This window comes from Anolis sagrei, chromosome 1 (genome assembly GCF_037176765.1).
Source record: "Anolis sagrei isolate rAnoSag1 chromosome 1, rAnoSag1.mat, whole genome shotgun sequence".
In the NCBI taxonomy this organism is placed as follows: Eukaryota; Metazoa; Chordata; class Lepidosauria; order Squamata; family Dactyloidae; genus Anolis; species Anolis sagrei.
Genome location: NC_090021.1, coordinates 81,921,338 through 81,934,086, shown reverse-complemented (window position 1 = coordinate 81,934,086; position 12,749 = coordinate 81,921,338).

The following is a 12,749-nucleotide window of genomic DNA, read 5'->3' as shown; positions in this document are numbered from 1 at the left end:
TAATCACCATGAGTATAGGCATTCAAAGTTGCAAACACCAACAGATATAAATTCATATGTGACATCCAGAATTGCATCCAGCTTATGGCAAAAGAAGAATGGTGAAAGAATTGTTAGGAACTTGCTGGAAGCCTTTACTGCAATGAAGTTCAATGTTAATGTTCAATGAATGTTCAATGACTAAGAAGGCACTAAGATGCCTTCTTAGTCAGTTGCTCTACCATGAAAGAGTTAGATAATTACCCTTTAAGGATGTGACCACAACACAATCACACTGACATTTGAAGTTTTTTGTTTCTTTAATTTTAAAATGCCCAGAAACTTTGGAATGAAGATTTCTTCTGTTTCTACACACTCACAGAGCCATCAAACAACAAAGGACTGCTTCATCTTCATAGAGTGTAGAAACGGGAGGGTTTCCAAGATGGGCAGAAATCAACTCCAATCCATTCCCTGTGAATAGAATGCTTAACATTTTTCCTTGTGATGGGAAGTGGTGATTTGTCCGATTACTTCGTGTTTTTTCATTGTGGGCATTCATGTGGGCTGTCTGCTAATGCTCCTCCTGTTTCCATTAGTGTGGGTCCCATTGAAAGAAGTGTCTTAAAAGTGTGCCTGTTTCATTAAGTGTAGTGGTTTAAAGGGAATGATCCCATGGAAAGTGGTGTTTCAAAAGGATGTCTATTTTAAAATGTGTGCTGGTATCCTTGAAAGAGTTGAGCTAGAAAGGAGAGGAAGTGATTCTGTGTAATGGGGGTGATTAAATTCTCAATTTTCTTTAAAGATGGAACCCCATGAAAAACCACACAAAGAAGACGATTACATCCATGTTCCCTCCTTGTGGGAAGAAGTCATTAGTTTGCATTGTGTTGTCATACAACTAAATTAGGAAAGGGGTAGGAGTGTGTGTGCAAGTCAGGAATATTTTCTACCACCTCTGGAAAAGGAAGTCATAAATGTCTTCAAAGTTTGCAGACACATTAAATTTGAGAGGTTAAGTAGTATTTCTTACTCTTAAGATCCTCTGTGTGCAAATCATCTTGTAATGAAAGGATCATATACATTATATGACATGTATGCTATTTATTATGAAAATCCTGTTTTTTTAAAAATGGCTGTGAATGTTAACAAAATGTGTAATGGTTAAAAGACAGCTGCATAAATACTGCATTTTAAGAGACAGTACTGACAGATGGTCTTGCTGACAGATTATGGAGACAAACTGTAATTATTCTGTCATATAAAATTTTTTCCAGAACATTTCAGCATGGGAAGTCGGATTTGGCCACGGTGGTCCACGCTCTTGTTACATCCCGATTAGATTACTGCAACGCACTCTACGTGGGGTTGCCTTTGAAGACTGCTCGGAAACTCCAATTAGTCCAGCGAGAGGCAGCCAGATTGCTCACCGGGGCGTCATACAGGGAGCATACCACCCCCCTGTTGTGTCAGCTCCACTGGCTGCCGATCCAGTTCCGAGCACAATTCAAGGTGCTGGTTTTGACCTATAAAACCCTATACGGTTCTGGCCCAGTGTATCTGTCCGAACGGATCTCCCTCTACGTCCCACCCCAGAGCCTAAGTTCTTCTGGGGAGGTCCTGCTCTCGACCCCGCCTCTATCACAGGCGAGATTGGTGGGGACGGGGAGCAGGGCCTTCTCGGTGGTGGCCCCCCGCCTGTGGAATTCTCTCCCCGGGGAAATCAGATCTGCAACTTCGCTCCTTTCTTTCAGGAGAAAACTAAAAACATGGATCTGGGACCAGGCATTTGGACAAGTGGGCAAATAAAGAAGAACTTCATGGATGGCTAGGAAATGACTAACGGATTGGACATGTGGAACTCTGGAAACGAAACGCTGATTATAAGAATGACTTTTATATGATGTTTTATATGATGTTTATACAATGTCTTAGGTACCAGTTGTTGATGTTTTAATTGTGATAATCGTTTTAATTACATTTTTGTATATTTGTTCTTTTATATTTTTGTATACTATGTATTATTCTGTATAGGCATCGAATTCTGCCTTTTTTGTAAGCCGCCCTGAGTCCCCCTCCGGGGGTTGAGAAGGGCGGGGTAAAAGTACCAGAAATAAATAAAAATAAATTAGATTGATCAGCCTGCTTCAGCTGAAAACAATGGTACATCTCCATAAGACTTCATGAAAGGAGCCTGTTGCATATTTCCTTACCTAGTAAAATTTGAAAAGAAAACATGTTGGTGACCAGTTGAATGCATGGGAGGAAGGAAGGAAATATGGGTGACTGAATACCAGAATTACAGTCTGTTCTGCTGAATTTCAGTGGTCCATTCTTTTGCAATTTCAGAAACATTTCAGTTTAAATAAATAAATAAATAAATAAATACAGCAGTTGTGAATAGCCTAACATCTTTAAATCTTGCCTGGTACAAACAGACAGTTTCTTTAGGACCAGAAGATTGAATTATAGCAGCACACCCTGGCATCTGCAACCAGGCAAAGAACACAGGGCCAACAGAGCTTGGAGGATTTAAGTTTTTTAAAAATGTAGAATAGTCCCCATATTTGTGGGATATACATTCCTAGATTTACCATGGAGATGTGAAAGATAATACCAAACCCTATTAAAATTATTGACTTCCAGCAGAAACATACCATAAAATTGCACTTGAGGACTTAGAAAATGCCTTGCGATAACATCTTTCTAGTCTTTCTAGTACTCCAGCATGATTCTATAGTAGAAGGATAACACAGAATTACACCTAAAGTAGTTTGAAGGTGTGTGTGTGTGTGTGTGTATGTGGATATATATATATATATATATATATATATATATATATATATATATCTCGTGGGGGGGGGGGAGATGAATGGAATCATGGGCTTCCCAGGACCTGAGGTTTCTGAGCCAAAACCTGAAATGCAGTAGTGACCACTATTGATGTCTTTAAGCATTATGCATCAAGGACAAAGCATAGTTGTTCACAGTTTGTTATTCTGAGAAGGGGTTGGAGAACATATTTTCCTGTTTTAAAAATTAAGACAGAAAGCTGAATTAAAGGACCTATTTCCAGATTAAGGTGAAAGAAGGAAATTATTTCATTTCTATTAAGATGAGAGGACAGATAAATGAACACTTAATCTGGCTTCCTTGTTTCCGGCCAGAAGGTAGATGCAAAAAGAAAAAGTAAAGCATGCCATTACAATAGGTAAGAGACAAGAATGAAGATAATTGAGTAAATCCATATATCCTCTGGAGAGTCTTTGCAACTTGTAGCAAAAAATAAATTAAAATTTAAAAAATCAACCAATTATTGCAAATTGTACTCTCTTAGGTAAGGTGGAGATTCGGATGCAGTACTTTCCACATGTCCAAATTAGAGAATGTGTACCTCCATCTCTTGACTGGAGACTGCAAATTTAAACTGAAGACTGAAAGTAAATCTATCAAGCTAAATCTTAGGCCCTGAGAGTTTAAGACCAATATCTGGGACTTAAGGTGAGTCTCTGGTAATGTAAATAAATTTCATGCATTCTTCTCTCCCAAAGTATACAATTCAAATAAAAAACACCATGTATAGCAAAAAAAAAAAATCAATAGGGACACACACTTTTCAAGGAAAAATCTCACCCTAGGATTTCTTGTTTTTTCCTAAGGACTGGATAAGATGATCCAAACCCTGAGAGGTGGAGACCTTTCACACTACACAATTATAGCACTGTGATCCCACTTTAACTGCCATAGCTACAGCCTCCAGAATTCTTGTGCTTTAGTTCAGGAAGAGAGAAAACAGGATGAGGTGATAAAGTCCTAAAATAAAGTAAATAAATACTGTTTTTTCATTACAATAAACAGTAAAGATTGACATCCTAAGGATTTTTGTAATAGGGTTGCAGCCCAAGTAATCAAGATAGGGAGAGAAGACAGAAGCATGCCGTAAAGATAGCCATGTTTTCTTAAGGAGAGAATGATGCCTGTATTCTTTTATTCGACTAAGGACCCTAAAGGCACCAGATCCCACCTGTTCTCAGAAGCTAAACAGGGTCAGTCCTGGTTAATACTGGGATTAGAGAATAGCAACAAATACCAGGTGCTGTAAGCGGAAGGAAAAAACTCACAAATCCACCTCTGAATATTTCTTGTTCAAAAAACCTCTATGAAATTCATGGAGTCACCATAAGTTTTTTTAAAAAAACCAACAACTTGAAGGTAGACAAACACTCATCATTTTATTAGCCCAACCAACCTTTAACAAAATAATAATCACAATTTTTTTATTTTTATACCTCTTTTCAGAAAGGTGAAAATTTTTATGCAGATAAACCTTCACAGACAGAGCAAATTGCAAAGAATATTTTAAAAAATCTCTGCCATCAGGGATGAGAATTGTATAGCTCTCTCCTTATTGTTGAACAGCAACTTCAAAACCCTGAACAGTATTGCCAATTATGAGTAATGTTGGGCATTACAATTCAAGAACATCAGGGAAGCCACACAGATCCCACCTTAGCATTGCCTCATCACAAAAAGAAATAAGGTAAGCCAAAATAAACCAAAAGAAATGTATATATGGCTATAGTGCTTTTTATTCTTCAGCATAATCAGATGAATTTTGCAGACATTGTAGAACTGAGAGGATGAATTCTATCAAATATTTCACAAATAGATACCAGGTTGATTTGGTACTATTCTCTGAATACAATATATATAGTAAAGGTTTTCCCCTGACATGAAGTCCAGCTGTGTCCGACTTTGGGGTGTGGTGCTCATCTCCATTTCTAAGCTGAAGAGCCAGCATTGTCTATTGACACCTCCAAGACCATGTGGCCGGCATGGCTGCATTGGGCGCCATTACCTTCCCACCAGAGTGGTACCTATTGATCTACTCACATTTGCATGTTTTTGAACTGCTAGATTGGCAGAAGCTGGGGCTGACAGCAGAAGCTCACACCGCTCACGAGATTTGAACCTGCGACCTTTCGGTCAACAAGCTCAATAGCTCAGCACTTTAACCCACTGTGCCACCGGGGCAGAAAACAGCAACTTCACTTAACAATTTAACAAAAAAGTAGTAGTTTTCCAATCTCTGTGATAACAGCATCCCCTCTGGCATTCCACAGATTAAAACCAGGTCATGAAACATCAGAGTGTGATCAAAATGGGAAAAGTTATCAATGTAGAAAGAATGAAAGATTTGGAGAGACTGGGACAGTTTGCCCTTCTGAGCCTAATGGGGAGGGCAGGATTTCACTCACTCCAGGCCCATAGTCAGGATTTCATTTCGGGGGGGGGGGGGGGGCTGAATTTTTTTCAGGGGAGGGGGTTTGGGGGGACTGAGTTTTGGGGGGGGGGCTGAGTATGAGTGAAAGAGGGTCTAGCCTAGCAAACCTTTTGTATCATTACCCCAATACCCCCATACATATCGGATATATTGAGTATGGTGATCAGATCATGATATGAATAAACATAACAGTTTAAATAATGCACCAGTAAGACCTTTTCGTGAACCACCATGAGAATTTCGGGGGGGGGGGGGGGGGGCTGAAGCCCCCCCCCCCCCTTGCTACATGCCTGATCACTCTTTTCTTTTCCCCTGCTGAGTTAACTAAATACAAATTCCAGTACTTTTCAATTTTCAGCCCATTTTACAGCAATGGAAGAAAGTTGAGGACAAAAGAGAACAAAAGAGGAAAATGGAATGAGGAGAAAGAAACTAGGACATTTTAAAAGCTGCTGAAAAACTGGGACAACAGAAGATCACGGCTGTTTTTGTCAAAATCAAGAAAACAGTGTAGCAAGGAAACATTTCCTGGTTTTTCTGAGAAAATACATAGCAGTTATGAAAAGATGCAATCCTTACTTATTGAACCTTGTCAAATAGGTGCCACAGCCAATTAAACTACCTGCTTGATATTTCCTTAGCTGATGGGGAGCATAACGGGAAGCACAACAGGGAGAAAGGAATACACACACACACACACACACTCACAATTACACATTAGCCGTCCCCTGCCATGCGTTGCTGTGGCCCACACGGGGGTTCTGTGTGGGAGGTTTGGCCCAATTCTATTGTTGGTGGGGTTCAGAATGCTCTGTGATTGTAGGTGAACTATAAATCCCAGCAACTACAACTCCCAAATGTCAAGATTCTATTTCCCCCAAACTCCACCAGTGTTCACATTTGGGCATATTGAGTATTTGTGTAGAGTTTGGTCCAGATCCATCATTGTTTGAGTCCACAGTGCTCTCTGGATGTAGGTGACCCCAAAACCAAAGGACACTGCCCACCAAACCCTTCCAGTATTTTCTGTTGGTCATGGGAGAACTGTGTGCCAAGTTTGATTCAATTCCATCGTTGATGGGGTTCAGAATGCTCTTTGATTGTAGGTGAACTATAAATCTCAGCAACTACAACTCCCAAATGACAAAATCATTTTTTTGAGTGAAGGACATACATTGGGTTGTTAGGTGTATGTTGTCCAAATTTGGTGTCAGTTCATCCAGTGGTCTTTGATTTATGTTAATCCCACAAACGAACATTACATTACATTACATTACATTACATTACATTACATTACATTACATTACATTTATTTATTTATTTATTTATTTATTTATTTATTTATAGTGTCAGGAGTGATTTGAGAAACTGCAAGTCACTTCTGGTGTAAGAGAATTGGCTATCTGCAAGGACATTGGCCAGGGGATGCCTGGATGTTTTGATGTTTCACCATCCTTGTGGGAGGCTTCTCTCATGTCCCTGCACAGGGAGCTGGAGCTGACAGAAGGAGCTCAACCTGCTCTCCTTGGTTTTGAACCACTGACCTCTTGATCAGTAGTCCTGCCGGCACAAGAGTTTGAGCCATTTCACCACCAGGGGCTCCTGTAAATATATGAATGATAGAGATTGTATTTTGTAATGAAATGGAATAGAAATGTTAAAAAATATATTAATAAAAAACTAATCTGATGTGTTAAGTCTATAACAATAAAACCATGTAACATGATTTTTGTTCCTGAGTTATAAATGTTATTTCCTAATTAGTTCTGTCATATAAATATGGAAAAGGTTTATTAAATTCCAACAACTTTGATTTTGCAGGACATCCTGCAGCAAATTTTGCTATAGTTTTTCAGTGAATATCTTATAGTCTCTCAATCAATTCAACATAGTTTGTGGCAGGAGTACATTCAAATCAAGTACCACAAAATTAAACAGGAAATAACACTTTCAAACCAGGAACAAAACATTTTTTTCAAATTTTGTTACATGGTGTAATTTCTTTGGACACTCTGTACCAATGAGAAGGGAACTGTGAGCACAAAACTTTGGGGAAAAGCCATGATGGGGTGAATTGGGGAGAAAAGGCAGCAGCTAGGACTATTTCTGTGACACATAAGCTTTTGCCTTGTGGTTTATAGTAGCCTTCTATGGATCACAATAACCCCAGTGGATTATACTAAACCTTCTGGACTATACTGATCTGCAGTGACCTCTTGAACTTCAATAAAACCTTGTAGATTTTTCTTTATCTTACAGTGCCTTGATTCAAGCATGTTCCTACAGCTTATTCTACATGTTGTTTAATCTAATTGTCCATATATGTTATTTGAATATATTTGACATGTTGTTTTTTTTTTTGCTTTACCTATCTGTTTATTTACTTGATAGCAGAATACTTTAAGGAAAAAGGGTTGTGCTGGTAAATTAATCCCAGCTAGCTGATTTGAATAGGAGCTGAGAATAGTGCTTCAGATAGGTAAAATTGGGAGAGCTAGTAAAAGTTGTTGTATGTCTTTCCAATTTATGGTGATCCTATGGTGGACCTATCAAAAGGCTTTCTTGGTAAGATTTTTTTCAGAAGAGGATTGCCATTGCCTTTTAGGTTGAGTGTAACTTACTCAAAGTCATCTAGTGAGTTTCATGGTTGAGCGGGGATTCAAAATGAAGCTGTGTCATCTGCTTCCCAAGATAGAAGACAAGCTATTTCATTCTATCTTCCTCTGTATGTAAGGAGGTGTACATTCTCACATTCCATTTCACGCTTGGTTTGACCTTCTTAAACAAGTCACTGTACACATTCATGCCATTTCCAGATTGTAATGGTAACACAGGTGGGCATTCAAGACCCAGATTGAAACAGGAATTTACAAACCTTTTCATAAAGGTTTGAATGGGAACAACCACAAGCAGGTCACTGGCCATGCTAGGTTTGGGGTTCTGTGAACTGTAGTTCAAAAAGGTACCCAGTTTTCTTTTGAACTCTGGATCTGTAAAGTTGTGTGTACAGACATCAGAATGCAAGTAAATGAATGCATGTTTGCCTGGACTATAATCTCATAATTATAGTGTGAGACAACAGGAAGTGAGAGAAATCTACCCCTATTATGGAAAATTCACCTCTGAAAGAGTTATCATGGGAAAAAGGTGTGTTCATTGAACAGTGACGGATTTAGGCCAAATGAAGGCACTGTGCTAGTTAAGTTATGGGGCCCCTTACTTACTTGGGCTCTGAAAGAGGTAAGCCGGATAGGCCTACATTGCCTGCTTTATGGCACACTCCCATAAACTATCAACTATATCATTGTCATGCCCCATAAAGACCCTCACTGTTTACCCCTAATTAAGCCTTTTTTAGAGGGATTAATATTTTATGTACAGTTTCTGTAAGGTCAGTCTAAGCAGCCTCTTTACAATTTAAGCCTCTGTTGCCCTGCTTCTTTAAGAATCCCTTCAAGGGCAGTGATTCAGACAAGGCACTTCTAGTTCATGGAAGTTCAGCCTTTTCATGACTGGAAAGTGAAGAGAGAGGAAGGCCAGAAAGTCTACAAATAGCAAATCCAGTCAGAGATGTATGAACTATATTCAAGTCCAATATTGAGACCATCTTAGAGACAGTTGATCACCATACAAGAAAGAGACAATCAGAAGAAATAAAGATTCAAGAGCCTCAGTTTAGCCAGAAGTGTGTCTATCTCCCAAAGACTTTACCTCTCCTCATAAAGACTTTGTAGGGAGACTCAAGAGGATACAAAGTCTAAAATTCTTGTCAGTTAATAAATTCATGTTTGATTCAACTAATCTGTGCAGGGAACCAATCTGTTCCCTGCACAGCCAATTCACCTTCCAAGTAGTCAAGATAGCGTGGGGGTCAGAACAATCATTATATCTGGAATTGCTCCGAAACAGAATGCCTTCAAATTTATAATTGCATCACATAAGCAACATCCTTCGAAAAAACAAAATTTTGGCAGGAAGATGGGCCCCGCTAGCCAACAGGATCCTGTGCTTAAGCACACCTAAATGTAGTGGTAAATCCAGCGCTGCCACCAAAGCTTTATCACCAATTCTTGTTTCCACAACAAGCCAAATTTTTCAAAGTCCAATTATCACCAGGACAGAAAGTACAGTTAAATCTTCTGAACAGGGCACAGACAGCAAAACAAACTCCACAGGGGTTTTAATCCTTCCCTATGCTATACTTTAAAATGTACCTGTTCTGACTTACATACAAATTAAACTTAAGAACAAACTTACAGAACCTCAGGTTTCTCTTGTTTGTAACTTGGGCAGTGCCTGTAATGACCTAATGTGCTACGAAAATGGTGTTAAGGAGGGAAAGAATGAAAAGCAAATCCTGATAATTCACAAAGAAAAGCAGAAATGGAAGAAAATAGAAACATGACAATTTTCAAGATGTACTGTTTATGAATGCAGAAAAAGACAATGTTTTATAAATGAGATGAAGCAAATCATTACTTGCAGAACCATAATGCAAACCAAAGTATGAGAATGTGGAGGAGGGTGAATACTTGGGTTTTCTTTAGTCTCAAGTGATGATTGTTTGTCTCCATTCCACAGATCCATTGACGCCAAAATCTGCAAAACATCTTTGAAAACCACAAATATTTCCTTTGTAGGTAAAAGCAGTATCTACGCTGGAGTCAGCATTGGAGTAGATGGATGAATTTGAGCTGGGAGCTACAAGACTGAAGCAAGATGTAATCTTCCATGGTGGAGGCAATTAGGTTTGGGGCCATCAGATTTTTCCCTCTACTTTCACTCCAACTTTGTACTGTGGGGAGAGATGAAAGGTCAGAGAGAGGTAACTGACTGTTGTTTGCTGTGATCATAAAATGTGTGTGTAAACCATGCACACAGATCCCCTTATTTCAAAATTTCTTTCATGTGCTGGGAAAGCCCTTCCCTCTTCCCAAGCAGGAGTTTGCTATACATTTCCAGGCACTGGAATCCTTTCATCTCCTTCAAAGGGGGGGTAATTTTTAAGTAAAACATTTCCCGTAAGAACATAAGAGCAGCTGTGCGAGATCAGACCAAAGCCCTATTCAGTCCATCATTTTGTTCCCACTGTAGTCAACCAGATATCCTGGGAAGTCATACTAGCAGACCATGAGAGCAATAGCTTTCTCCTACCCTTCTTCCCCAGACTGTTATGTTGAGAGAGAGGCACATTGCCTTCAATCCTATATGTAACATGTAGCCATCATGGGGAGTTGCCATTGATAGCCTTATCCATCAAAAATTTGCCTAATCCTCTGTTAAAGCTATTCATGTTGGTGGTCACAACTACATCTTGTAGTAGCAAATTCTATACTGAACTGTGTGAAGTAGTATTTAATTTATTTCTCTTGAAAAGAAAAACTCAGGTTACTTAGAAGAAAAACTAGGATTTGGCACTCAGAGAATATATTGTTTTCTTAGGAAATTAATCCCCACTTCCCATTTTTCTTTGCAGCTGTGGGCACATCTACACTGTATAATTAATGGAGTTTGACACCACTTTAACTGCTATGGTTCAATGCTATGGAACCATTGTGGTGCTGCTAGGCTAAATTCTTTCCATGCCTTTCATTTCTTGCTTTGTATCACTACAACACCATTTCCATGGCAGATTTCTTCTGACATGTTCTGAAGAACACCTCTTTTCAATCCATGAATAATCCTTCAAGGACTTGTGAGTTTCCCACTTGTTTTTTCACTGTGAGGGCATGTAGTATTTGGACCATTTGTTGCTGTGTGCCTTCAGGATTGGACTTCTGCAGTATGCTTTACATTAGGCTATCTTTGTATGCTTTGTTAAATAGTGACTTGCTGTTTGTTAACTCCAAGCTTTCTCTGGTTCTTATTCATCTGGTTGATGAGAGAAGAGAAACACAAGCTATTCATAGCCTAAAGGGAAGGAGGGCTTCTTTTTCCCAAGTCATGTATCATACTTATTAACAGTAGTATTTTATTTGATGAATGCATAACACTTTGGCCCGAGGTTGTGCTTGGGATGGTCTTTTCAGGTTAGTCTCTTTGGAAATTCTGCCATGCAAGGAAATTGCACAGACTTGAATGTTTTGAGGGCTGAACTAAATGGCAGAGGTTTGGAAGAGTCTCCTAGTAGACAGTTTATGATAAACTTTGATATAAGACTGTGATAAGCCGCTGTGGCAAGAAATCAGACTGTGCATTAAAAAACCCAGTCTGATTAGGAAGTGTTAATTGTAGCTTCAATGAGGGGGTTTTTTTTTTTGTTCCCACTTGTTTTCAAAGCCAGTTTGCCATTAAATCCTTTCTTGGTTTTAGTTCTAAATGTAAAGGAAATATCCAAGGTATCAAACTCATTTGGGGATGCAGTGCAACACTGTGAATGGTCCTTTTAGAGGTCAAACTAAAATCTGGAGAAAGTTCATCACAGCTCTGTCATAGAATCCACCAGTTGCTTGTATCAATGAAGCATCTAAAGCTTGCTTTCCATTTGAAGAAAGAGAGGACAAGGTTATATATTTGCTGCTTAATGTTCATCATGAAGTTTTGGATAGACCATATATATAGCATAAGACCCAAAAAAGGCATGCGTAAGAAGAAGTTCTGTCTTGCAGGCCTGCCCCAATTCAATTGTGACATAACCACTAGCTACAGGTTTGCTAACTCTTTAGCTAATGTGTACGTTGTTAGGAAGGCAATGACATGCCAGGTTAATCCTTGAAGCCATGTGGCTGGACCTCAGGTATTCCTACTGAAGTGTAAAAACAAATTACTTTCTGCAGTTTGGAAGGGACATTCAATTATCAAGGTTTATCAGTTGTCCCATTGTCACAGCAGACTAACATATTGTCTGTTTTGCAGGTAATGTAAACATTGATTTTCTGTATCATTCTTATAATCCAGTTTATTATTGTACACCACTTTCAAATCTTCACATGAAAATTGTTTAGAATTTTTTAAGGCTATGGTATGCGGAGTCACACAGCAATAGCTGCATGGTTCTATTTTTAAAAATAGTGCTGTTGTTACTGGTTGCATATGGGGGCAACATCAATGGGTTCTATACCACCCATTGAGTTCAGTAGGCCTTGCTCATAACTATACATTAGGCTTCAGTATAAGTAGCAGGAAATTAATATGAAATTAATTTCTGAGTATATGCATAAAGAATGCATTGTCCAAACAGCCAAGGAACACATACTGATTACAGGAAACCTATAAACAGTTTTTTAAAAAGATTTCAGTTAGTTCACAAGCCGGCTTTTTGTCAAGTGAAATGTTTGTCCTGGTAAATTGCCTAACTCACTGATTGGTATTCAGAAAATACACTCATCTAGTTTCCATTACAGCTACCTACAAAGCAGGATCCTGCATGGATGCATTGTTTATATTTGTTTTTTTCTGACAATCTTATTTATAGCTTATCTCTAGAACATTTGTATGCTGTGTTTGTGTTAAGTTTTGAAAGATGCCGTGATGTTCCACATTGCGA